This window comes from Stylophora pistillata, chromosome 14, assembly GCF_964205215.1.
Source record: "Stylophora pistillata chromosome 14, jaStyPist1.2, whole genome shotgun sequence".
Taxonomy (NCBI): Eukaryota; Metazoa; Cnidaria; class Anthozoa; order Scleractinia; family Pocilloporidae; genus Stylophora; species Stylophora pistillata.
Window position 1 is genome coordinate 11,797,482 of NC_142532.1, and position 27,360 is coordinate 11,824,841.

A 27,360-nucleotide genomic window follows, 5' to 3' on the forward strand; every position below is an offset into this window, starting at 1 on the left:
CTGTTTCTCTTTCAAGCCCTAGCATAAAAGATTCTTCACAGTGTATTTATTTTAAAAAATTTGCAAAACGCGATACATGATGACATCCTTAGGAGGGGAGGGGGGGTCCTTATACCTAATGCTATGTTGATAGATAACGCATCAAATAAATTGGAGGCAAATCTTTAAAAACGTTTGGCTCCCAGAAGTGATCGGTATGTAAATTATTCTTACATTTTCAGGGGCAGACAGTTGGAAATAAGCTTCAAATTAAACTCAAACAATTTTTAATCTAATCAACAATGATTTCGATCAACATATACAGCCAAAACCTAACGATAAAAGTCCAACTTTTCGGCGACATCTTGGCGCCACTGTCAAGGAAAACTAAATTAAATATGCGATCTCAAGAGTAACTAAGAATCCAGAGTCACTAATTTGCATAGGTCAGGCAAAGATCTTAGCGCGAATTGAGTCTGATTGCACGTTCAAACACGGTCGTAATTGTTTAATGAGTAACATCTCATTAAAGAGACAATCAAACATGTTATGGCATTTTTTCAACACCTTAAAACAACTCTGAAAGTCATCCGGAATCCTGCCCTCGTGTCTATTATCATAGTGTTTGTGCACTGACGAGGTCTTGCTTCTATGTCCATCAACGCGTACGAAGAGATGGCCACAGGGTGTATCCGACATAAACAGCATCGCATTGGCACATGAAGTTATACACAACGCATTGTTGATGAATGAGCTGAGGCTTTGCTTCGCTTGTCGGGAACTCCTGGGTAATCTTGCGGCTCGTAAACACTGGTTGGTCAATGGTCTGCTGTGGGTCAATGGTCTTTTAACTGTGTCTTAAAGATATCAGCTGATTCCTTGTCTTTAAAAGGTATGACAGCCCGAGTAGTGTTTTCAGTCATAGATTTTAACCGCAATGAAGACTGGTGAGCGATCCTTAAGTTTAGGAAGGCTAACATTTATATAGCGCAAACTACTATATAGATAATCGGTCGCGCTTTACAATTAGTTAAGATGAGATCGGACGTCAGAATTCATCAGGCGCATTATGCAGCCACTTCAGTTTATGTATTGATCTCACCTTCCCTCCCCAATTCACCCTAGATTAGACACTACACAAAGATAGACCACAACACCGGGCACTACGCGCCCTACTCTTTTCGAAGAGTGTGTGGGTTCTTTAACGTCCCACAATTTTTTTCACATATAAGGGCTTGTGAGACGGGACCTCCATTTATCGTCCCTATCCGAGAAGACTAGAAAATCTAACCATTTGCAGATGTTATTACAAAGGCAGCACTTTCTTCTCAGTTATTTAAATACCCTGAGTGTTGGTCCGGCCGGAGTAGAACTCTCGATCTCCCGCACAACAGTCCAGCGCTATACCAATTGAGCTAACCGGGAGGCGGTTATCAACACGACTGTGGTAATGGAGGAGCAGACCACTGTTTGTAGGTTTCACGGACACTTTAGTTTCAATGTGGGGCGCTCGGTTTAGGAGTTAAATACCGAGGAAAGGGAGCATTCCATCGTTTTCGAACTCCATAGTGAATTTGATGGCGGGGTGGGCGTGGTTGAGGGTGTTGAGGAAATCCTTTTCTGTAGACAAATCAGGCATCACAGCGAATGTGTCATCAACATATCGACGATAATAAGGTGGCAGCTTACCCTCAACGTCTAATTTCTCTTCAATAGATGACATGAATACGTTGGCTACCAAGGGCCCAAGGGGGGACCCCATCGCTACACCGTCGCTCTGTTCATACAAGGAGCCATTGAGTTGGAAAAGCTGATTCTTGGTAGCCACACTCAAAAGATCGATAAGGTCCCGCTTCGAGATGTTCAAATCGTATTCATAGCTAAACCAGTTGTTACTAACGGCTCTGTCCGCGAGACTCTTAATGGTTTCATCCAACGGTACATTCGTGAACAGCTAGGACACATCATAGGACACCAGTTAATCACCAGGTGTTATGTTGAGGTCTCGTGGTAGGTCATTCACAAGTCGAAAATATCCGTGACTGTGTGCTGATTTAGCGACAATGGTTTGAGCTTGTTGTCCAACCATTTAGCCAGAGTATAATTGTACTTCTTAGATGCTGATAGGATTTGTCGGCATTCAACTCCTAAACCGAGCGCACCACATTGAAACTAAAGTGTTCGTGAAACCAACAAACGGTGGTCTGCTCGTCCACTACCACAGTCATGTTGATGATAGGTACAAGCGCGGCCTATTGACAACTATGCTCGATTGCGCTTATTGTATTCAAATTCTCGGAGGTTTAGTCGTCGGTTTGCTTGCAATTGGAATAATGGTATTGGCATTGGAATTCCGTTGATCTCTGTTACAAGCTGCACTATCGTAACTGGACTTCAGTACCGAAGAAGACTCAAAACATTATTGTCACTGCGGACACCATTCGGTCATTTTCAGTGCAGTTATGGTCGATGTTTCTTTTTAATAAATATGTTTGGCTGGCAACTTGTAAAGAGACTCAATCTCTTATACATTAGTTTAATTGTGTCATTTTTAGACATGACTTACCGACTTTTCTTTAACCTTTACGGAATATCAGGCACATCATGGGGGTTCAAGCCTTTGAGTACTCTTTTTCTCACCGTAACCGTCACGAATTCCATATTAGTCACGGGAACAATTGCCAACAACAAAGAATTAGAAAAACTATCGAAAATAGGGAAAACTGCAGAGATAACACCGATCCTTTGTGGTCAATTTTTAATTTCTACGTTGTTGACCTATATACTGTTTTATGTCACTATTCCACTGTGCGGCACTCGTGACGATAATTACAGAGCGCTAATAACTGGCGCTTTTCCTTTGTCAGAAGTTCTTCCTAAAGCAATGGTGCAGCTAGCTTTGCAGTGGATCAGTTTTCTTCACCCCGGAAGGTCATTTGTAATGCTCAGTGCTCTTTACAACGGGTGCACGATAATCTTTCTTGTGATGCAGGCTGAACTTGGTAGCCGGAAGCTATTTCTGCTGATCTGTTCTTTCCATAGCTGTGTCCATTTGTCAGAGAGAGGTTGAGAGAAGACGTCACCAAAAATCAGACAAATTCACAAATCGCCGGCAACAGTCAAAATATCGAATTGGCTCATATTCTAGTATTAGGTAGGCCTATAGGTAAAACAAGCCACGACATATATAAAGGCTGATAGTTTCGAAAGAAACTGTTTGGAGCTGCGTCGTTGGGAGTAACGAAATAATTTGGATATATCAACAAAGTTGAAATGGTAAATTGGCCACCGTAACGATTACAAAAGCTGACGTTTCGAGCGTTAACCCTTCGTCGGAGCGAAAGACGAAGGGCTAACGCTCGAAACGTCAGCTTTTGTAATCGTTACGGTGGCCAATTTACCATTTCAACTTTGTTGATATATCCAAATTATCACGACATATATAGTTTGTTGAAAAATTCTTTTGTTTTCTAGAAAATTGAAAAAACTTAATTTATGCATAATTAGCGTCATTCTACGGTCGAATTTAGCCCATTTTTGAAGGCCTCGTTTGTACTTTTAAAAGCAGTGAAAAAAACTTACCTATTCCACGGACTTTTAGAACAATGTCTCCCCCATGTCTCCATAGAAAAGTAGAATCACTATTTAAATTTGAAATAAAATACGAATTTTTCTATCTATTTACCTAAGTATCGTTTGAAAAGTAGGGTAGCTTCAAAAAATTATTTTTATATGTGCTAAGTGAAATAAACGTTTGATATTTACACTTAGTTACATACTGGTCCGTCAGTCTGAAAGCGAGAAACTCATTAGACTTCTGACTCCAACTGACAGCTTGCGTAAGCGCCACTTGGCAAAATTTTTTTTTGCTCTATCAAACATTTTTATGGATTTGACAAACAATTACAATGTATATATGAAGTTCATATATTTAATTTTTCATATTATTTTGACAAACAATCTTGGATCGCAAATTATTTTGAGGTTTTTGGAAATATTATTTTTGAATCCAACAATTCAAGGCGTGCGCTAAAGAGAAGACACCATAAAAAGAAAACGTACACAGTCAGTGGCTTAAACGGTGGGCACGTAAATTTCGGTTTTTATTATGGCGGACGGACAAAGGAAAAGTCATTCGAAGGGCTATTACAGCAGCTTAAATGCTCTTAGTTCTGCAGATCTTGTGGAGAATAGATCGAAAAGAAGGAAAATCCCTTACTTTCAAAGATTTCTCCACAAAAGAAATTTTCCAAGGTTAAAAGGAAGTTCTGGGGGGAATATCAGATATGGCACTTAATATCAATTATAGTTTCCTTCAAATTTCCTCTGTTTTTTCGATGTTTAGCTGATTATTTTGTACGGCGGCTTTTTTATCTTTAGGTACCTCATATATGGTAATTAAAATGTGTTAAAACAAAATGGCGGGCGAAGTAAAAAGAAAACAAACCGCTGGAAGGAGCATTTTTGCCTAAGTGATGGCTTCATTTCCTCGCATCTCGCAATTCTGAAAAATGCCACTTTATAAATTGAAAAGGCACCGTGTTAGGGGATGTTTTTGGAGCGAAAAAACGTTTGTTTTGCGAGTTAAATTTCTTATCTTTCGGATATGATGATGGGGAACCGAATCGGTGCAACCGTTTCCTCGTAGCAGGCTAAAGAAACCATGAAGGTGAGCGCACTTTTAAGGGATAAGAGAAAGGGGAAAGTGTGGCTATTATATTAGGTTATTGGAATGAAAACACACCGTCGAAAACCAGTTTTTTCTCACTTTTCTTTCGATTGAAATACGGTTCCAACTTGAATCTATCTATTTTGATGATAGGGAACGTTGAGTTTCTAGCAGTAATAGCACAAAATGCAAAATATTTTTATTTCCCCATTATTTCCTTTATTCTTCGCAGCCGTGTTTAACCCGCATTTCCACGCTTAGCGCATGCTCGCGGCCATTTTGGTAGCCATCTTGTCTAGGATTTCTGGTCATGCGCGTTACTGAGCTTGTTCGCGCGCGTCGATCAGTACCGCTTGCGCCTAACACAGCCTTCCACTCTATGTGACTTTTTTTTATTTATTCATTGTCGAGAAGAGGAAGATTTTATTTTGAATCAATAGCGCAATGAATATTTGAAAGTCGATGGTGAGCAAGGCGTGTAAGAAAAATTCATATTGCTATCATCTCTCTTTTTCACGTATGAGGTGACTAGAATTGACGGCTGACTTCTTATAGGAGTATGAAATCATAACTTACATTTCAGTTAATATCTCATCCAAGGGGACACTCTGTTATTGGGCATGTACGAGTGATTATTGCCCAACAGGGTATGATTTTTCGGGGACTTAAGTGTAAAACAGGGTATAAAAGTTTATTTTCATCTTCTTAAATCTGATAACAGTGTCTCTGTGACCCTTCCTGTTCTCGAATTGTTTAAAAGAGTTAAATATTGTGAGTGCGCAGTTCACATGATCGATTTTCCTTTTAAATTTTTATCTGCTGGTTACGATTCAAATTCTGATTCGTTTAAATCCTGAAACTGATGGAAAAAATAGTGAGTTTCAACGTGACTTTCTCGGTGATGGCAACCGACATCCGTTAGTAATCTTTTGTTCCCAGAACACAAATGTTTTTAAATAAGTGGAGAAATCTACGGCATGGAATTCAATTGTTTTCTAGTTCCATTTAGCTGTCTTTTATCTTTTGAAATGGCAAGACACTCTTTATTTGGATTTGGATTCATTAATAGGTTCATATCATATCATTGAAGTTGAAACTTGACTCTTTATTAGCCACTGAAAGCTGAAAACAAAACGTTTCAGCCGGCGATGATTTTACTCGGTCAAGGAAAATATTGAATTCGTGAAAATATCCGAAAGCATCAAGCAATTGAAGTATGAATATATTTTTAAAATGTTTGAGTTAAATTTGAGGCCACCAAACTACTTTGCGCTTTTTTTCTCCATGCTCAGCTCTCTTTCATTTGACTGCAAATTCAAAGTGATTGTTTTTAACAATCACGAAAAAAAGCTAGGATATTGAACCCTATGATCCTATTTCCTTTCTTCGTCGGATTGATGAGATAACACAATTTTTTTGGTATTAAGCAGGCTGCTACGTAAACAGCAGGTGATTTTATTCTTGTCTTTGCAATTCTCTCGCGCGTTTTAACTACACCTTTAATCACACGTGTTACATCTTATAAAAAAGTGAACAAAACAATTTTTTTGATCGTTGATTGCGATCGGAAATAATGGATACATAGGATTTATCAAAACTCGCTGAAAAATCATTTGATTCTCATTTCATAAGGAACAATTACTAAAAGACTTCCTCATGAACGTTTACTCTTAAAACTACACCCAAAAAATGCCTCTTAGTTGATTAATATGAAAAATTTTTTGTTTGAGATTATGGTTTTACGTTATATTTGCACTAATGATTGAATGGACACAGTTTGTGGGTATAAAATCAATTAAGTTTTTGACATTTTATGCAGAATAGAGGCGGGGACCTCTTGTAGCCCACTACCACGTGTTTATCTAAAGTTTAATATAGGAATAAATTACCATCAAGACTCAAACATGTAGGCATCTGTGATTGTATTATTGTTATTACACACGTCAGATGAAACTCATTTCTTTCTTCTAATGAAATATCCAACGAGCTCCCTAAAACAACTTATGACTTTAGAAGTCAGTGTTTAAAGTATTTCAAATACGATTGCAACGCAATAGAAATCTATCTCCATGTACGGCAAAGTGCTTGCCTGATTGTCTGCTTTACTGCTTGTCTTACTTCACTGATCTTCCAGCAGTAAAGAAACGGGTTTAACGTCGAATTAAAGTAAAGTAAGAAAATCGCTACTTTCCTAATGTCCAATAAGTGCAATGAATACCTTTTACTATGGCTGAGCACAATTTCCATCACAAAAAATGGTGCATACCAAACGACTAATGCTAACTGCACCCACAGTGCACTGTACACTGCCTTTCTGTATCGCACCATGTGCAGTGCATTTGGTTGGCTCGGCTGTTGTTGAGAATGATCTTGTACTGGAGCTTGATGGTGACTAAGAACGCAAAAGATTTTTGTGTATGAGATGATTGAGATAACCAGGCAAATTGGAATAAATATGAGGCTGCACAAAACGGTTATACGGTAATCAAAAATGAAAGATACAGAAGCAACAAGAGCTAAAACCCAAATGGCTACTACAACGATGAATGTGCGCTTCAAAGTTACAATTTGTTTGTATCTCAGCCCTAACAACAGTGCGAGGAGTCTGTCCACGCTTATGGCCGTCATCGTCAATAAAGACACTCTACATAATGCATAACTTGTGATGACGGTCGCGTTATTTACGTAACGGAAAATCAAGTCTTCGAGAGTCCAGGTACCCAAGAAGTTCAAGGTAGGACAGAGAGGCTGGGCAACAAGACCAACCAACAGATCAGTTGTAGCCAGAGAACGATACAAGAATTTGGACGGCGGGTGGAGGGAAGACTCCTTGTGAAGAGCAACAAGGATGAGAGAATTCCCAAGAAATGTTGTGACGGATAAAATAATGTGCACCGCTGTAAAACAAAATCGATCGTTAATACAACTCATCCACCGAAGGGTGCATAAAGCTAATACTTCAAAACTAAACTGTGTTTTACCTCCTATTAAATTTGCTGTCGCCATCACCTCGCAGCTCAATAAACGGTTGAATCCTTTTTCTTAAAAGTTACCTGTTATTGCAACGAGATATATTTCATCTTAACGAATCAGCTCGGCAACAAGCTCTTTAATCGTACTTTCCCGGCAGTATCTCCTTAGAAACTTCCTCAAATACGTCACAGAGTTACCGTGTCCTGCATTAATTATCATTAATTCTGAAATGTGACTTGCGGTAAAAAAAAAAACATTTTTTGGAAAAAGCGTAGCTGCTAAAGAAATAAGTATGCATAAGAAGTAAGTTCTATAATATTCCCCTTTTTTTCCTTGCACAAATTCCTTGGAAGAAAGCGATCGGTTATTAAGAGCATTAAAATGGAAACTTCCTTAGCAACGTCCTCTAACATAAATGTGGACACGAGCTCACTGTTCTGTCACAAGATAAGTCAGTTTCCTATCGGAAGTTTCGCAGAATGCCTTGTGTTAATTATCACTCTTTATTCTGTCTTACTAATAAGTAATTCTGTGGTACATCAGCTCGTATGCTAAAAAAGGATCCAACTTTTTTTTAAATCCAGACCACAATAAACGATAAAAATATATTAAGGTAAAATTTCTATCACTCGATTATGTGCGCGCGCCTCAACGGATTTACCCAGACATCTTTGTAGGTCCTTCAATTGTCTTGGCGGAAACACAAATTACGTCTGATCTTTGAAATGTCCTTAGGACATTTATTTCAGATGGTAGACAGATAAAATCTATGTTTAAATGATGTTTAAAGCTATTTACACTATTCCTCATTAAAAAATCATTTCATTTCATACACGTGTCTGACATAAATTTTCCGAAGAGAAAATCAATAGTAACCAGCATCGTCATAGTTTTATTTTAAACTCTGTCTTTGACACACTAGGATCACCAAAAATTTACATCAAGAGCGGGGAACTCTATTTGGAACAGGGCGATTGAGATAATTACACAAAACGGTGAGCCTATGGTCATCAAACACACTTAACATGATGTCGCGCTTAACGATAACTGAAGATTAAATTGTTCGGAAAAAAGTCGCATGGAGAGGCTGAACGGCTGTTGGAGTGAAGATTCCTTGTTAAGGTCATCAAGGATGGATAGATAGTTTATTTGAAAAACATTGCAACTAAAGGTTGAATTACGCATTCATTTACAATATTAAGAAATATATATAAGAAATGGTAACATATTTTTAAAATATTAGAAATTAGGTAACATACAATAAAGTCAGCTTATACAAAGCGAGCGTGAATGATGAAAGATAAAACTATCACGGCACCTGTTCGTACGGACCATAGGTAAATTGATAGCGCGCTTTTTCCTTAAGTCCACTCTAGATACATTCCTAGGTGGCAGTAGCTTATGCAGCTGGTGACCTGGTACAAGAACGTTAGAAAAGAGCTTGTTGGCAATATTCTCGCGCCCCTCATGCAGCGAGATAAGCCCAGTGCACGCTAGCGCTTCGTCATATTCTTTACCAGGGAAAATTATACGTAATGCGCGCTTCTGGCATCTTTCTAAATCAACTGATAGCTAATGGGGTAGGCTGCTGTGAAAAAGCGCGCATGCGTATTCCATAACAGATCTCATACATGTAAGATAGAATAAAACGAGTTCCTTTGACTTAACCTGGGCGCGCTTTAATTGGCGTAGGAAGTAAAGCCTGACTCACCCCCCCACCCCCCTTATTACAATTTTCATGATTTTCCTTATTACAATTTTCATGATTCTCCTCTATAAAGAATTTGAAGCATAAAAGTTTGAGATAAAGCAAAACAGCAAAAGTATTTTATAACTGTACGAATACTGAGCTTGTTTAAATAATATTTTTGCTTTGATACATATATTCTACATTTTGCCGATGCAATATAAATAATGAAAACTATCAGAAAACTGTACCCAGCGTCACCAGTGTAGCCAATTTCAAAAGAAGAGAAGAGGGGAGGTGAGAGGGGGCGAATTAGATAAAGAATGCACTCAATTTTCTTTAGTTCCCCCCTTCCCTCTTACACTCTGTTTGCAACGACTGTACCCCCTCCGTTCTCCCTGAAAACCATTTCATCCCCCTCGCCCCCCAAATCTTCCTACCCTCCCTTGATGATAAACAACTACTTTGAGAGTTTGACATATAGAGGGCTTCAGCAGTTTCAGCCTAACATTCAAAGACTAAATTATACTAAGTAATAAGTTCTCACTAAAACATTTCGTGATAAAAACGAGCGATAAAAAACATGAACGACGTTTCGACCGCTCCACGGTCATTTTCAAGTTAGAGTTCATGAGTAAATTTCCGCATATATACGATTTCTGAAACAATGGAATGAAGGTGAAAGCTAAGTATTTACATATAAATAGTAGAGCTAATAACTAATAACAAGGTGCAAAAATGAAGTGTAAATAAGTGATGAAAAGGATAAAAATTAATTAATAAGAAGTGTTAAGCAAACAGCTTCGCGCGAATAGAATCGCACTGTTTGTTTAGTTTTGGCTTAAGGTCCCTTATAAAAACATTTCGAAAATCAAGCAATCGAACGTATTTGAGCGTTTCCTCAGGACCCTAAAGTTCTTTGCGATTTCACATAGTTCGATTCCATGTTCTCTTACATGGTTGCCGATTAGCTATCGTTTATGTTCCTCCACACGTTGATGTAGGTGTCGGCTTGTAAAGCCGACATAATCTGTATCGCACAGATCACACTTAAATTATACTAGTTCAATTATTGCGATATTTTCCTCCGGTTCATATGTGTGAAACGCGTGAAATCAAAATTTTTAGATATGAAGAACAAAGTGCTAGGTGTTCGTTAAATTACAGACTCTAACTGAAGAGTAATACAATTTATAGAGCCAAACCGGGTAAAACCAAAGTCCAAAGTAATGCTGAATAAACGCATAATAATAATAATAATAATAATAACACCTTTATTTAGCCACAATAATGTTTAAAGCTGAACAGCTTATGAGGTCGTGTGTAAATCTAAATAAACTCTAAATTAAATAAATTCAAGATGATGGTTTTTTGAGGAGAGGGGAAAACCGGAGTACCCGGAGAAAAACCTCTCGGAGCAGAGTAAAGGACCAACAAACTCAATCCACTTATGACGCCGGGTTCGGGAATCGAACCCGAGACACATTGGTGGAAGGCGAGCGCCCTCACCACTGCGCCAACCATGCTCTCTCTTCCTATTAAAAATATTTGTTTTTATTATGTAAATGTGCTTCGTAGAGTACAAATACCGCGCGTTATTTGTACTCCAGAAACATCCGCGAAATTCGCCCGCTCTGAAATAAGAATTTGGCCTGTTGGACAATAAATCTCTTACTACACAACAAAACGTTTAATATCGCCGAGTGTTGTTACTCGTTGTTTGTACTTTGACTCACCCTACGGGCTCGTCAAAATACGGCACAACTCGTAAAAATACCTAGCGGCGATACTACACAACAAAATGTCTAATAAGATATATCTACTGATATGAGCAAAGTCTTTAAAAATCTTTGTAGAAAGTGGCGTGACCAATCTTAATTAGAAAGTTAAATTACTACAATATTTTTCCTCCGGTTCATAAATCAAAATTTTCAGATATAGCGATGAAAGTGTTAGGTGTTCTTTAAAATACAAACTGTGTTTGACGAGATAGTCCTTAACCCCACCCATAGACTCCACAGCCTCCTCCCCCAAAGGAAGAGTTGTAGATACGCACTGAGGCGCAAAAGTGATTTCACTCTCCCCATATGCAAAACCGAGCGCTTGAGGAACAGTTTTATTTTTAGCCAAATTTATAAGATGTAGATAATTTTACTTCTTTCTTCATGACGAAGTTGTAATATTTTGTACTTCTTTCTTTACCATCTGCATTTGTAAATATTCCGTAATTCAGCCTAAGGCTGCAAGGTGTTTATAATAAAGTATCTATCTATGTATCTAACTGAAGGATAATGCAATGTTGCATGATAGAGCCAAATTGGGTAAAGCAAAGTCCAAAGTAATGCTGAATAAACGCTCTCTCTTTCTATTAAAAATATATGTTTGTACCGTCTTTAAAAATCCCCTTAGAAAGTGGCGGGAAAAATTTCTGTTCTCTTAGACCAAGGAAAGGGCCATGTAAGCCTCATTTTTAGTGGGAAATATATTATAACTTTACACATGCCGTAGAGAAAAAAGAAAGAAATAACAATCAAGCGCCATTTATGGTGACTAAGGCTCAGAGCCTTACTGATGATTGGTACTAAGAATATGGATTGAGTGTTTTGATCGCCGGCTTAGGCTCTACGGCTTTCTTTTTTTGTGGGGGTGGGGGGAGGGAATTTGCGAGATTCTCGTAACTGATCAACATTCTAAAATTCATGAGACAAGAAAAATGTTTTTCTATTAAGCAAGCTGCTTTGCTTACGACAGGTGATTGTATTCTTGTTTTTCCGATTCTCTTGCGCGTTGAACCACACTCCTTTGATCACGCGTGTTACGTCTTAAACGAAAGTGAATAGAACTGTTTGTAATTATTGAACGCAATCGGAAATGGTAGCTACCTAGGATTGCTCAAAACTCTCTGAGCAATTATCTGATTCTCATTTTATAAGCAACATTTACTAAAATACTTTCCCATGAGCACTTATTCTTAAAACTACGCCTACTAAGTTAATTGATTAAGATGACAACTTTTTTGTTTAAGTTCAGTTGTACCTTATATTTACATATTCACTAATTAAATGGAGACAGTTTGTAGGTAAAAGAAGAAATAACTTCGTAACATTTTATGCAGAATTGAGCCTAAAGCTAAATTCAGGAATCAACTACCATTAAGACTCAAACATACAGACATCTGTAGTATTCTTATTCTACACCGTAAGAGGATACTCCAACTTCTTAAGAAGAAAATCAGTCATAACCGAATTTTGAAAAAACGAGAGACTGAAAAAAACTCTGTAATACACCAATCAGTTCGAAGTTTTAACCCCCCTACCCCCGTGCAACGCACGGGCATTTGTCTGTCGTCCAACGGCTCTCCTTTGTACCACATATTTTTAAACATATCTTTCTTTTCTACATCATGCGTGCATATCTTTTGTTTTGTTTCTGTTTAATTATGTACTGTCGTATTTCTGATAAGTGCATTATGTTTCGATTCCCCGTATTCCATATGGAAATAAGCATAACAGAAACAGCTTGTGCCCTAAGCAAATGTCCTACGAGCTTTTGAAGAAACCCATGACTTTAAAAGTCAACTTTTAAAGTATTTCAAATGCGACTGCTACGCAAAAGGGATCTATCTCCGTGTGCAGCAAAGTGCTTGCCTGACTGTCTGCTGTACTGCTTTTCTTACTTCACTGATCTTCTACCAGTAAAGAAACGGGTTTAACGTCGAGTTGAAATAAAGTAAGATAACTCCATTCCCATCCAACTAAATTCACATCTAACTTACGATGAACACATAATTTAGACCGCATCCTCATGCGTGTCCCGCCTTGGCCAAACAAACCGCGTTAAGCATGCTTTAGATAAAAGTACACTCCTTTTGAGTATAAACTCTTTAGTTTTTAGTAAATTATTTTATTCTTCTAATGTATGGACAAATACATCGAAATGTAATATTAACAAACTGCAGGCTGTGCAAGACTTTGCCTGCCGCATTGTGAGCGGAGCGTGTAAGTACGATCATATTACGCCCATTCGTAAAGAGCTTAACTGGCTATCTGTGGCAAACCAGCTATATTATCAAAGTGCTACAATGGCCTTTAAATGTATGACGGGCCACGCCCCTAAATACATGTTCTCAAAGTTCTAAAAGCGAGCAGAGGTGAGCGGTCGTAACACAAGAAACTCACAATTGTTGAATATTCCACTTTTTAAAACAGCTAGCGGCCAAAGAACTTTTAATTATAGAATAGTTAACTTATGGAATTCTTTAGATCACTCTCTTAAACTGTGCGATTCAGTCACTGTCTTCAAAAATCGCCTGAAAACCAATCTACTCAAAGAAATGTAATTTTCTACTTAAATATTTTTATGACAACGAGAGTTCGAATTATTCCGACAATTCAATCACAATTAACGAGCACGAGCACGCACCTGCAATGGTGGTAGAAGGTCACACTGAGCGCGCACCCGCACTAGCCTAACCAGCTTGCACAGGGCCGGTAATTGAAACATCAGAAAACACACGGCAGGCTGAAGCCACCACTGCTAGCAATGAGGTTGTTGTAGAACCAGGGATAAGAGCGCAAGAGCCACAACCGCGTTATCCAACACGGGAGCGTAGACCACGTGTACGCTTGGGTTTTGATGAGTAGATATCTTTTGAGACCACTCCCCAAAATAAGTGTGAGGGAATGTAGTGCTTTAGTTAATCATTTACCTTAGCTAATTAATATTCTTATGCTGTACGTATACATGCTGTACATAGGTGATCTGTTAATCTTGAATGTAATCACGTGATACCCGTATCCACATTTAGGTATGATTCCTGTGATAGTTGAGTTGAATAAAGACTTGTGCATGACTAGAGCTCTGCGTCCATGAGTATAACTCTCTATCGTAATATTATCGAACCCAAGAACTCGACAATTAATGATAAACTAAAACACTACAGTTTTCAATACTGAAAGTATAGTTTTCACGCAGTACCGTGACACATTTTTAGCAGTTGGAGAGTTTAAAAATGCATTCTGGCACATGTGATGTTTTCATCTCCTCGTGTTTCAAGACTAGGTTTCGAACCATCGCCAATTTTTCGTGCTCTTTCTAAATCACAAATGATTGAAACTAAAATGCATCTTAGCATTTTCGTGAAGACTTCCTCTCAGAATTAACTTCGGATGAAATATCTAGCTACTTATTCGGCAATACCAACGGGAAAGTCCGACATTTCAATTCCTGATCATCTGTACATGATTTCGTCCAAAGTTTCCATGGCGTGGTTCATTTTAAATCTAGCGGAAAGTCTGTGTCTCCATCTGACGGAAAAGTTTACCTCTACCGCTTTTCATCGCTATCATGGACAGAGTGAAAGCTGCTTTCTTCTTTCACAATGGTGTGATCCACCATCCTTGGAGGACCATGACAACATGGCTTGAAAGAGATCTCGATCCATAAAATGGTGGAAGTCGCTATGGAAGGCTGTGAAATATGTCTTTCGTATTCAAAGTCTCGGAGGTTTAGTCGTCGGTTTGTTTGCAATTGGAATTGTGGTATTGGAATTGAATTTCGTTGATTTGTGTTACGAGCTGCAAAATCATAACTGGACTTCAGTACCGAAGAGGATTCAGAACATTATTGTCACAGCGAACACAATTTGGTCATTTCCATTGCTGTTATGGAAATCATGAATTGAAGCTAACGATAACAACCTAGCTAACGGTACAAAATGACGATATAATAATACACTCAACTCTTAGATTCCAAAATGGCGGAAGATGGTCGAACTGCTTAATACCACGAGTCTGCCATCGTCCAAACTCGTTTTACCACAATTGTTAGTTCTCCTATGCTCATAAACGAGTAGCAAATGGGAACTGCGTTCCACCAAAAAGAATAATAAATAAAAAGAAATGAAACTTCTATCGGAAAACCGGAGAGGCCCAAAAGTCCAAAAGTTCCAAAGGAAAGGTCCAAAAGTTGTCAGTTCCAGGTCCCACCGTCAACGTTGAAAACACTTCAAACTTCTGGTTTCTCACCCTTTGGTGGAAGAAAGACAATTCTTTTCGGTGGAAACGTATACAACGCAGTACACAATGTTTCGACACATTTGCCACTCGTTTATGAGTGCAGGAGAACTAACAATTGTGGTAAAACGAGTTTGGACGATGGCAGACTACACAGGCATTAAACAGATCGACCATCTTCCGCCATTTTGGAATTTAAGAGGTCAGTGTATTATTATATCGTAATTTTGTATCGTTAGGTTGTTATCGTTAGCTTCAGTTCATGATTTCCAGTGAATTTAAGAGGGGGTCAGTAGGGGGTCAGTTGATCCGGGGTCAGTGTTTTGTCCTAGCCCATAAGGTTTTTATCCCTGCTTTAGTTTCAAGCTGCCATCCATTTCCCATGACGAAATTTTTTACAATAACACTTTTCGTAGGTTAGCAGAGGGCGTCTGTTTTTCTTTGCAGATTCGAACACATTTAAGTTTTAAGAAAGTTCTAGGGTAAAATGGAGCTTCATAATGGACTTGAAAGAGGACAATTCAATCATTTATACCGGTACGTCAATTGTTCTCAGTTTTTTTCTTGTTATTACGTCTCTTTTTCTCCTGATCTCCATCATGGAAGCATTAGCAGTGGGTGCAAATGGGGTTAACAGTTAACTGACAATTGGCCCAAAAAATAGTAGTTCACTGATATTTGGCCAAAAAATTAGTAGCTAACTGATAAATGAAAAGTTAACAGTTTAGTGACATTGTATTATTATACTGAATGCGATTTTTTTTGTTAATAAAAGCGAAAAAATTTTTTCCTAGCAGCGAAGCTATTTCGTGACATTTACGGCCTCTCCCGCCGCGTGACCCTGTGACATCATACCTTAATCTCCGCGATGGCTTCGAATGGCGTGGTGAAAGTTATTCTGACTTTTTATCGAGGTGATGACCAAGGATCGGCATTCAAACGACACAGAGGTCGCGTACCGTTTGACATGGATAAGCACAATACAACGGAGAAAGCTTGTTAATCGACTTCATGGGAACTAATATAGAGAACAAGTGGAAAACTTCGGACTCGGCGTGTTTGATTTAAAGCTGTTCAGATTAGAAAAGATTGAAGGAAAGGCTGAAAAATTTGCAATTGTAACAAAGGCTCAGCCAGAAATGGAGCTTCCCACTTTGTTGGGAAGAACAATGAGTGAGCTAAATGGTACGTATTTTTTTCGTCCTTTTGTTTAGACTCTTGTCGAGCAAGCGAGCGCGGGTTGGCCACACGAGCCCTTTTACATTATATGAGTAAGATTTCTGATTACAGTAAAACCTGTATTAAGCGAACCGATAAGGCGTCATTCAAGTCTTCCTGTTTCCTTGATTTAAACGTGATCTTCATGAAAGTCGCCTCGATGGATAAGGTAGAGTTAATAAACATGGCTGTGGTATTTGTTTTTTGCTGAGTTCCGTAGTTTTCTGTAAATTGTCCGCCAAAGTTGTCTCAAAGTAGTGTTGAAAAGTTTCACGACAGGCCTTCGATCGAGTGAAATTTAATTTCCATAAAACTCTGAAAAATAAAGAGATCCGATCAAACGGATTGTGGCTTTAGCATAGTTACACAAATGTTTTACAACACACAAGAAATGAGCGAAATCTGTGTCTCAAGCAAAATCGACCGGACCGCTCTTACAGACACACTCTCTTAAAAGGGAAATCGATCATGCATGTGGACTGCGCACTCATAACATTTACACACTTCGAGAACAGAAAGGGTCACAGAGACACTGTTATTTGATTTAAGAAGATAAAAATAAACTTTTTTATTATCTAACAACACTCCGTGGAGTAAAAACAACGCCTTAGACGAGTACAAATATCTCGTGGTATTTATACTCCAGAGAACCGGTTAGACAGGTTTTTTCGCATTGCGAGCGAAGAATTGGATTGAAGAAAGGAAAAAAAATGGCGGACAATTTGAATCATATTTCTGAGAACGAAGAGCCGGAATGGTTGGCAAATATAGATACAAGTCTATTGAATGAATGGAACGAAGAAAAACAACTAGACAACCAGGAAATTTCTTCATTTACTGAAGAAAATTGAAACACGACAACGCGCCAATTCCGTTCCGCTTCGCACACTTCTCCCTCGCACTCCTCGTAAATAAATATCCGCCAAATTCGCCCGCACTGACATAACAATTTGGCGTGTTGGATAACAAATAACTTATTAGACGTTTTGTTGTGTAGTATCGCTGAGTATTTTTACGAGTTGTGCCGTATTTTGACCCGTAGGGAGAGTCAAAATACAAATAACGATACTACACAACGAAACGCCTAATAAGATATATATACCCTGTTTTAGACTTAAGTCCCCAAAAAATCACACCCTGTTGGGCGATAAACACCCGTTCATGCCCAATAACGGAGTGTCCCCTTGGATGAGATGTTAGAGAGATTAAGCACCACGTATTTTTTCCCGCGAACGGCAGAGAGGGTCACGTGACCTGACATTTCCCACGTTTGCCGTTTGCCGGCCGCCGTTTCTACTCGAGGAGGACATTTTTCCCTTTTGTAGGGAACGCGAAAACGTGAGTATTTGCAACCCATTTTTACCGACTATTTCTAAATTTTGATCACTTGCTCCTATAGCTAAACTTCGTTTATCATCTTACTTCTATATGAACTGCTTGTAAAGCTAATAGAATTCAAATTCAAGCGGAAAATACATTACTTCTTTGTATCCCTTATTTCTAGTCGTAGTGAATGGCGACCGAGAACATTTTTCCTGCCTTGTCGTCGGGAAGCTTAAACAGACAAACACCGCGGACGGAACGGCAAATGACAAACGGCTAGCCGACGTTCAGCGTTCGCCGTTTTCGCGATGCTTAATCTAACTATTAACTAAAATGTACGTTATGACATACGTGAAAAAAAAAGAGATGATAGTAATATGATTTTTTCTTACACGCCTTGCTCACTATCGACCTCAAATCAAATATTTTCTGCACTATAAAATCAAGTTAAAATCCTATTTTCAACAAGGTTGTGTTAGGCGCAAGCGATACTGATCCACAGCTGCTATACTACCTTGCTGAGACTGACTGAAGACTGGAAAATGGAACTAGATTCAAACAAAATTGTTGGAACAACATTAATTGACCTCAGCAAAGCCTTTGATCGCCTCCCTCACAATCTACTACTTGAAAAGCTTGCAGCGTACGGTGTCGGCCTAGAAAGCCTTGAGCTACCGGCAAACTATCTGAAAAACAGAACACAATGTGTTAGGCTAAATGTCATTCGTTCACGCACCGGAAAGATAAGGTCAGGTGTTCCACAAGGGTCTGTATTAGGCCCGTAGCTATTCAACATTTTTACAAACGACTTGTTCTACAACATTAAAAAAGCCAAACTATCCGTTTATGCAGACGACAAACAACTTTACTGTAGTAACGCAAACGCGAGAATTGTACAGAGGATCCTAAATTCTAAACTAGCTGTAGTTTCAAGCTGGATCAAGGACAACGGCCTACTTCTAAATGCTAAGAAATGTGAATCCTTGGTCTTCACTAAATCAAACCTCCAACGTAACCAAGCAAAGAAAGACGAAATCAGCTTCATGATTGATGGAACATCTATACAACCCTCTACCACCTGCAAACTCTTGGGCGTGCTTATAGATGACCGGCTGAATTTCAACAATCACGTAGCTCCACTATGCAAGAAGATTAGCAAGCAAATTGCAATCATATGCCGGTTTAGAAAACTTCTTAGCTTTCAAACCAACATTCTTTCTCACTTTACCTATTGTTCCACAGCGTGGATGCACTGTGGAAAAACAACATTGGCTGAACTTGAAAAAATCAACGAGCGTGCTTTAAGATCAGTCCTTAACAACAGCACTAGTACCTATAGTACTCTACTTGCGGTAAATGGTTTGAACCCGGGGGTAACATGTGAAGGTGTAGTCTGATCGTCCGGGTGAGTGTAGTCCTGAGAAGGACTGTTGTCGGTGGCAGTGACTGACGTTTTGACAACCTGTGCGGAAGTCATCATCAGAGTCAAGTGAATGATTGTTGTCAGTAGAATGTTTTTATTCCAGTTCGTGTGAAATGATCGGTTGGTTTTGCCGTGATGTTATTGGCTGTAAGACTCAAGTGACGTAAGTCGGTCGTGATTGGTCTGTTCGGTCTGACCCACTACCGCTACCGACAGACGACATCATGGACTTGCTAAACATTTGCCTAACGTCTACTTACTTTCAGTACAACGGTAAACACTACAAACAGTTACACGGCACTGCCATGGGGTCTCCAGTTTCTGTTGTTATAGCAGAAATTGTGATGCAGAACATCGAGGAACGCGCCCTTTCGACTTGCCGACAAACGATACCGCTTTGGTTACGTTACGTTGACGACACATTCACCGCCGTTCGACACGACGAAATTGACGCATTCCACAACCACCTTAACGAACAAAACACTGACATACAGTTTACCAGAGAAGTCGAAGAAAATGGCAAACTTCCTTTTCTAGACTGCCTGGTAAGCCACAACGACAACTCATTACGAACGACAGTTTACAGGAAACCGACACACACCGACAGATTACTAGACGAGTCATCCTACAACCCTACATCACACAAAGCCACAACTATCAGAACTCTAACACGACGCGCACAACTAGTATGTGACTCGACAGACAGCTTATCCGACGAGAACAAATACCTTCACCGTGTTTTTACGAAGAACAACTACAACAACGACTTCATCCGACGAAACACTCACCGACCCACTACCACTACCGAAACAAACGACACCGCAACCCCTACGACTACAGCAACCATACCGTACATAAAAGGCATGTCTGAAAACATCTCGCGCATCTTACTACCCTTCAATATCCGCGTCGCCCACAAACCCATCACCACACTACGTCAGTTACTAACCAACGTTAAAGACAAAGACGAACCGAGGAACAGACAGGGAACGATTTATAAGATCAATTGTTCCGACTGCCAAGCCTCCACATCGGTGAGACTGGCAGAAACCTCACAACAAGACTGACTGAACACAGACGGGCGACGAGGAAAGGTGATGTCAGCAATCACATTGCTGAACACCATCGACTTACCAACCACAACATTGACTGGGACTCTGCGCAATGCCTAACCTACAGCACTGACTATTTTCAACGACTGACTCTGGAAAGCTGGTTTACTAACTTAGAACAGACTCCCCTAAACAGATGTCAACAACTACCCGCCCCATACAAACGACTCATTCACGACATAAACATCACAAACGACCGAAAAAGAACAACCTAACTTTACCGACAGACCGAAACAGACCAATCACGAACGACTTACGTCACTTGAGTCTTACAGCCAATAACATCACGGCAAAACCAACCGATCATTTCACACGAACTGGAATAAAAACATTCTACTGACAACAATCATTCACTTGACTCTGATGATGACTTCCGCACAGGTTGTCGAAACGTCAGTCACTGCCACCGACAACAGTCCTTCTCAGGACTACACTCACCCGGACGATCAGACTACACCTTCACACAGTACTCTACTTGAAACGGTAAATATGCCCACATTGCACAAAAGAAGAGTCCAGGATATGTGCATTCTTATTTATAAAGTTATTTACGGGACAACATCAAATCCACTTCGTACTCTGCTGACGCTTAGAAACAACTCACACAACCTACGTGGCGAACTGATTCTTGTACAACCCAGAGTCAACACTACCAAGCATGGGCTAAATACTTTCAGGTACTTTGGTCCAAAAATTTGGAACTCTTTAAATAATGACTTAAGACCTTCACGAACACTACAAGAGTTTGTAACACGCATCAGGAAAATTACTTTTGACGTATGTAATTGTACCCTTTGTAGCTCTTAGACTTAATGTAATTTTTACTCTGGATGTAGTTTTAGTAGCCTATCTTTTCAGTAGCATGTATATAGTTATACTAGTGTATTTAATAATGTTATTAATTGGTTGATTAATCAATTAATTAATTAGTTAACCTTATATTTACTTATTATCTCTGAATTTTTTTGTAACTTTTTAGTATTATCATTCATTTATTTTCTACTCGATTCATTAGCTATCTAAGCTAGGTGCCTGACAAGCTCCATAAATCTCGAATATAAATAAATCTACATCTACATCATGATCGACGCACGCGAAGAAGCTCAGTAACCCTTGTCTTCTCTCTTGTGCATGCCTTGAATTGTTGGACCAAAAAAATAAATTTTCTAAAGCCCCAAACTAACTTACGATCCAAGATTATTTGTGAAATCTAGAAAAATGTTTGAAATCGAAAAAAAATTCATTGCCAATTTCCGGCGCGTGCGTCAGCTGTCAGTTGGAGTCAGACCTAATGAGTTTCCCGCTGTTCAAACTGACGGACAAAAGTATACAATGTATATATGAAGTTCATATATTTTGAACTGCGGTATTAGATACGTATGATGCACGATCATCGCAGTAGAGAGCGCTATTTATGCAATAGCGAAAATCAGACCTGAAAAAAATAGTCAGGCCTGTACGGGATTCGAGCCACTGACCTCTGCGATACTAGTGCACCGCTCTACCAATTGAGCTAACAAGCCAACTGGGAGCAGGCCGTTAAGTTGATTCGTAATAAACCCGTGGTGATAAATCGGATACGGTGAATATATGAAGTATCTATAACCGCAGTTAGAGAACGCATAAATAGCGCTCTCTACTGCGAGGATCGTGCATCATACGTATCTAATACCGCAGTTCAAAATATATGAACTTCATATATACCGTATTTCTTCACCTATAAGCCGATCTCGGCTATAAGCCGAGACCCTGACTTTCAGGGTCTTTACGCTACACTCAAGCTGCCCAAAAAAAAAGGTAAAACCATCGGCTATAAGCCGAGAGCGAAATTATTGATTGTAACTGGCCATTTGAGCAAGCGAACCTCACGGAAAACATAAGAAATTGACTCACTAAACACAAAACCTAATGAATTACAATAAACACAAAAGAAAAAAAGCGAACCAATCAAGAGATATGAATATCAATTGATCCAACGAACTGTATAAATACTACCACGCGACAACAGATTAACCACAACAACAATAATAATCTCAGTTAAACGTTTCAAAGTATCAATCTATCGAGTATACCTTTCGTCGCTGTCACTTTTTATCATCATGCCTAAAGCACGCCGTTCCTCGTATAGTATGGCTTTCAAGATAAAAGTTATCGCGGAAGCTGAAGCGGTAGAAAACAACTCGGAAATCGCTCGAGAATATGGACTAAGCGAGTCCATGGTACGACGCTGGAGAAGAGACCAGGCGACTATTCTTTCCGGAGAGCTGAAGATGTCTGCAAAACGTGCGACGATGGGCCGTTTCACTCCGAAATATCCCGAACTAGACCAGCAAGTGATGGAGTGGTTTTCACAGCAAAGAGAACAAGGTTGGTATTTACTTTTCTGTCTAAAATTTTAAGAGTTTTTGAAGAGTTGAATGATATCGTCTTTCAGTGCGTGGGAAACAGAGACTTTGATTGGTCAGAAATATGTTGTTGTCATGACAATTTCATAACATGTCACGAAAAGAGTGCTGCAGTCACGAATCTACGGTTATCTCGCAGCAAAATAAGATTGTTATTTTATTTTTCGTAGGTATTGCGGTGAGTGGATTGATCCTTCGCCTTAAAGCTAAAGAGCTCTCCGATGATCCTGCTTTCAAAGCTTCCCGTGGATGGTACGAGAAATGGAAACGACGCCACTCGGTCAGCATGCGAACCAAAACAACTCTGGCCCAGCGATTGCCCGCCGATCTCGAAGAGAACATTGTGTGCTTTCATCGCTTCGTCATTGCAGCAAGAAGACGCGCCGACTACCCTTTATCCCGCATCTACAACATGGATGAGACACCCATGCGTTTTGAGCTGCCATCGAACCGAACACTGGAATTCAGTGGAAGCCGAACAGTGCCAGTAAAATCTTGCGGAGCGGAAAAGCGGAGCTTCACCGTCGTTCTTGCTGTTGCTGCCGATGGAGCAAAGGTGCCACCGAAAGTCATCTTCAAAGGCGTCCGTACACCGAGAGATCTGGTTGTGCCGCATCCTCTTCGTGTTTCCTTCCATAAGAAAGGGTGGATGGATGAACAGGGCATCCGAGAATGGATTCGACAGAGTTTGCCCCGTGCCGAGCGTTCCCTTTTGGTGTGGGACTCATTCCGAGCTCACTTGACCGATTCCGTGAAAGATGACCTGAAGCAGCGAAACATTGACGTCGCAGTTATCCCTGGTGGCCTAACCCCGGTTGTACAGCCCTTGGATAAGTGCCTAAACAAGCCATTTAAAGATAATGTGCGCCGAAAGTACTTGGCGTGGATGACATCTGGGCCATTTGAGTTTACCCCAGCTGGGAAGAAGAAGGCGCCAAGCAGAAATCTTGTCCTCAGGTGGATCAAGGAAGCATGGGCAGAGATACCCGAAGAGATGGTTGTCAAATCCTTCAAGACCTGCGGTATTTCCAATGCCTTGGACGGAACAGAGGACGACGTGGTCTACTCTGAGGAAACCCCAGAAGTAGATGATGAATACATAGAAGAGAACGAGTTCGACACAGACAGCGAAAACGAAACGGATGGCGAGTAAACCATTGGGTTGAAAGCCCTTGCACGTATCCGTCAAACGGCTCCTTTAGGAGCCACCAATTTCATAAAAGTGAATAACCAATATTCAGAAGTTATTTTTGTTGTGTTTTATTACTTCTGCTTCATTGCTAACTTGACTACAAGCCGGGGGGGTAAAGTTATTCAGCAACTGTATATTTTTAAAATGTAAAACCCTCGGCTATAAGCCGAACCCCGTTCTCCGTGAAAAATCTCCCAAAATTTTGGGTCGAAAACTGAAAAAATCGCTCGGCTTATAGGTGAAGAAATACGGTACACTGTATCTGATTTATCATCACGGGTTTATTACGAATCAACTTAACAGCCTGCTCCCAGTTGGCTTGTTAGCTCAATTGGTAGAGCGCTGCAATAGTATCGCAGAGGTCAGTGGTTCGAATCCCGTACAGGCCTGATTTTTTTCAGGTCTGATTTTCGCTATTGCATAAATAGCGCTCTCTACTGCGAGGATCGTGCATCATACGGACAAAAGTATGTAAATAAATGTAAAAAAATTAGTCAAGTTTTTTGTAAATTGATATCTCCGTGTTAACACGTGGAACCCTAACTCCTCTAATAACTAACCATTTAAAGAAGTAAATGAAACTGGGATTCGTTTCGACATTTGGATCGAACCTGTTCAATTTTAATCTGACCTTTACAATTAAAATGGCGGTTTGTTTTTGCAGACGAATGTTTTAATTTCACTACAGGGAACAAATGCCTGGCAAAGAAGCACATCGTCAGAGTGGACTGAATGACACAAACTATCATGAGTTTCTTCCATTCTTTCCTTCAAACTCGCACCACAGCGACCTTGCGTTACGGTATTTCCACAACCGGCAAAAAGATACAACTCTTACCAACTCAGCTACTTTATTCAATGACGTAATCTTCTCATTACAGAGCGATACCAGTAACCAGTACAATAACTATCCTCTTATATTAGAGCCCTCTATAAAACTATAAATCTCAGTGTACTACTGCACAACTCACAGTCTCTTCAAAGATCCTTGTAGCTTATCGATATCCACAAAACTTTTCTCAATGTAGCCTTCCACACGGATGACAATTCCAGTAACTGTGAATAATTCCAATAATTCTCTCTATCCGGCTCTGGAACGACATAAGCTTCTCTGGGCTCTTCGCGACAGCACTAACTCACCGAAAAAAGGCCAACTTCAACCGATCGCGACTCCTTATATATGTTTTACAAAAAGTTCTAGAATATTCCAGGGATCCAGACCCGTAAGCTGGGGGGGGTTCGGGGGGTTCGGACGATCCCCCCGCACTGCCTGGAAAGGTCCGCTCAGTGGCCTACTCACAAATAATTTGACCGGCTTGGCTTAAAACATGTCTCGCACGTACAAAAAATGTTACTGAAACCTTAGTTGTAAAAAGTGACACTACTCCTGCAAATGTGACGACTGTGGAAAGGAAAGAATAGACGATAACTTTATGATAAGAAGCCTTTGAATCACCTTTGAATCACTGAGAAGGGTAGATACTGCTGCCGAAATGCTCCGATTGACATCAAGACAACAGCATCGTCCCAAATGCTGAAGCCCAAACTCCTAGAGCGTATTTCCAAAGAAACGTGGCAATTCCTTTACTTGATCACATTTTCATTTGTATCGAAGAGCAGTTTTCGCCTTCGGAAAAAGTTGCCACATCACTACTTGGCCTCGTTCCAAGTGTTCTCTGTTCAAGAAATGTCAACCTCAATGCAACTGTTAACACTTACACTGATGATCTCCCGTCCCCCGAGTTGCTCGAAATGGAACTTACGCGATGGAGAAGTCGATACTTAGAAATGGAACCGCAATTAAGGCCAGCTTCTTTCCAAATATTAGCATTCTTCTCCAAATTGCCTGCACTATTCCAGTCACATCGTGCGAATGCGAACGAAGCGCGAGCACCTTGCGACGACTGAATAACTTCATGCGTGCAGGCGCTGGGAAAAGATCGCTTGTCCCATCTTGTGCTTTTGCAAGTTCACTACACTACCCCTGTGGACTTGGACACTGTAGTAGACTGTTATGCTCGGCTACACCCCCGTCGACTTCAACTGGAAAATCTTCTGCAACAACGTTAAGTTTAACATTAAAAGTCCGTTTTAAGCGAAAAAGAACCCACCCAGGAAAAAACCAGCCTACGGGCCTGACAGTAATAATTATAACAATAGGTGGTTTGCACGTTACGTCATTGGCGCCATGTTGGTGGACGTAAACAATAGATATCTCATTAGCTTCTTTTGTTCGTCTACCAGCATTTGTTCCTTTCACCATTGTTATCTGTTACAATGAATCTATGAAGTTCATATATTTTGAACTGCGTTATCAAATACGTATGATGCACGATCCTTCGCAGTAGATAGCGCTATTTATGCGAAATACAGGTATATGTACAGTACAGTACTGTACAGTACTAATTCAGACGTGCGATTTTGAGCTCCTCGATTAGCCAAAGTTTAACTTTCTCGATTCAAGGTTAGTCTGGCCTTTGGGCCTTTTTTTCATTTGCTTTGTGTGCCATTTATGGATTCAGGTATGAATACTGAGGGATTGTTAGAAGATTTAGTTTCCGATGGAACCATTGAAGACTCATCGATCGTAAATGGAGAATCATAGGCGTCGAGAGCTGCACGTACCTCTGGAAATATTGGAAATGATGTGCCAAACAAGCGGGTTTCTGCTTTTATTGAAAACAACATGCCGCAGCGGCCGAGAACCGCTTTTTTTACACCGTCTAAATCAGCGACTGCTCGTTCCGTTTTCGACGCTTTTTCGGCGCTGAACATTGAATTTACAGACATACAATGCCTCCAACGAAAACTTAATGGGGAAGTCGTCGTGACTTTCAAGTCTGAGACCGCCAAAGAAAGGTTTTTAAGCTTCAATTCTCTGAAACTTGGTTCAGAAAACTACGCCCTACAAGATGTTGACAAACCGTTAACATTTCTCACCATCTACGACGCGCCCTTTGAACTATCAGATTTGGCGATAATTAAACGCCTAGAACCTTACTGTGAGGTGTTACACTACCGGAGAGGTAAGCATTCTTATGCTCCCTCTATTTACAATGGCTTTCGATACTACCGTGTTCGGGTTTTTAAACCTATCCGGTCTTAGAGTATTGTGTTGGACTTCAAACATGATCCTCATCAGTAGCTTGCGAAATCCACTTTGAAGTCATTTGAAATATCTGTGTAATAACTGTTTCTATTTTTTTCAATTTGTGTTTCCTACTTGTAGGTTAAAAGTCCCTGAAGTTTTGGAAGGAAAAGATTCTATCGAATGCTGGTGTTTGGAACTCTTGGGACGCAAAATGATCACATCAAATATGACGGTTTTCAGGATCAATGCTTCCTAAAGGTTTGCGAACCACTTT

General features: G+C 39.9%; 2 pseudogenes; one reads left to right on the forward strand and one right to left on the reverse strand.

Moving 5' to 3' along the window:
• Nucleotides 1-203: 203 nt before the first annotated feature.
• Nucleotides 204-1,869, reverse strand: LOC148716560 (uncharacterized; annotated as a pseudogene).
• Nucleotides 1,870-25,339: 23,470 nt separating this feature from the next.
• LOC148716561 (52 kDa repressor of the inhibitor of the protein kinase-like) lies at nucleotides 25,340-26,978 on the forward strand (annotated as a pseudogene).
• The last annotated feature ends 382 nt before the right edge of the window (nucleotides 26,979-27,360 follow it).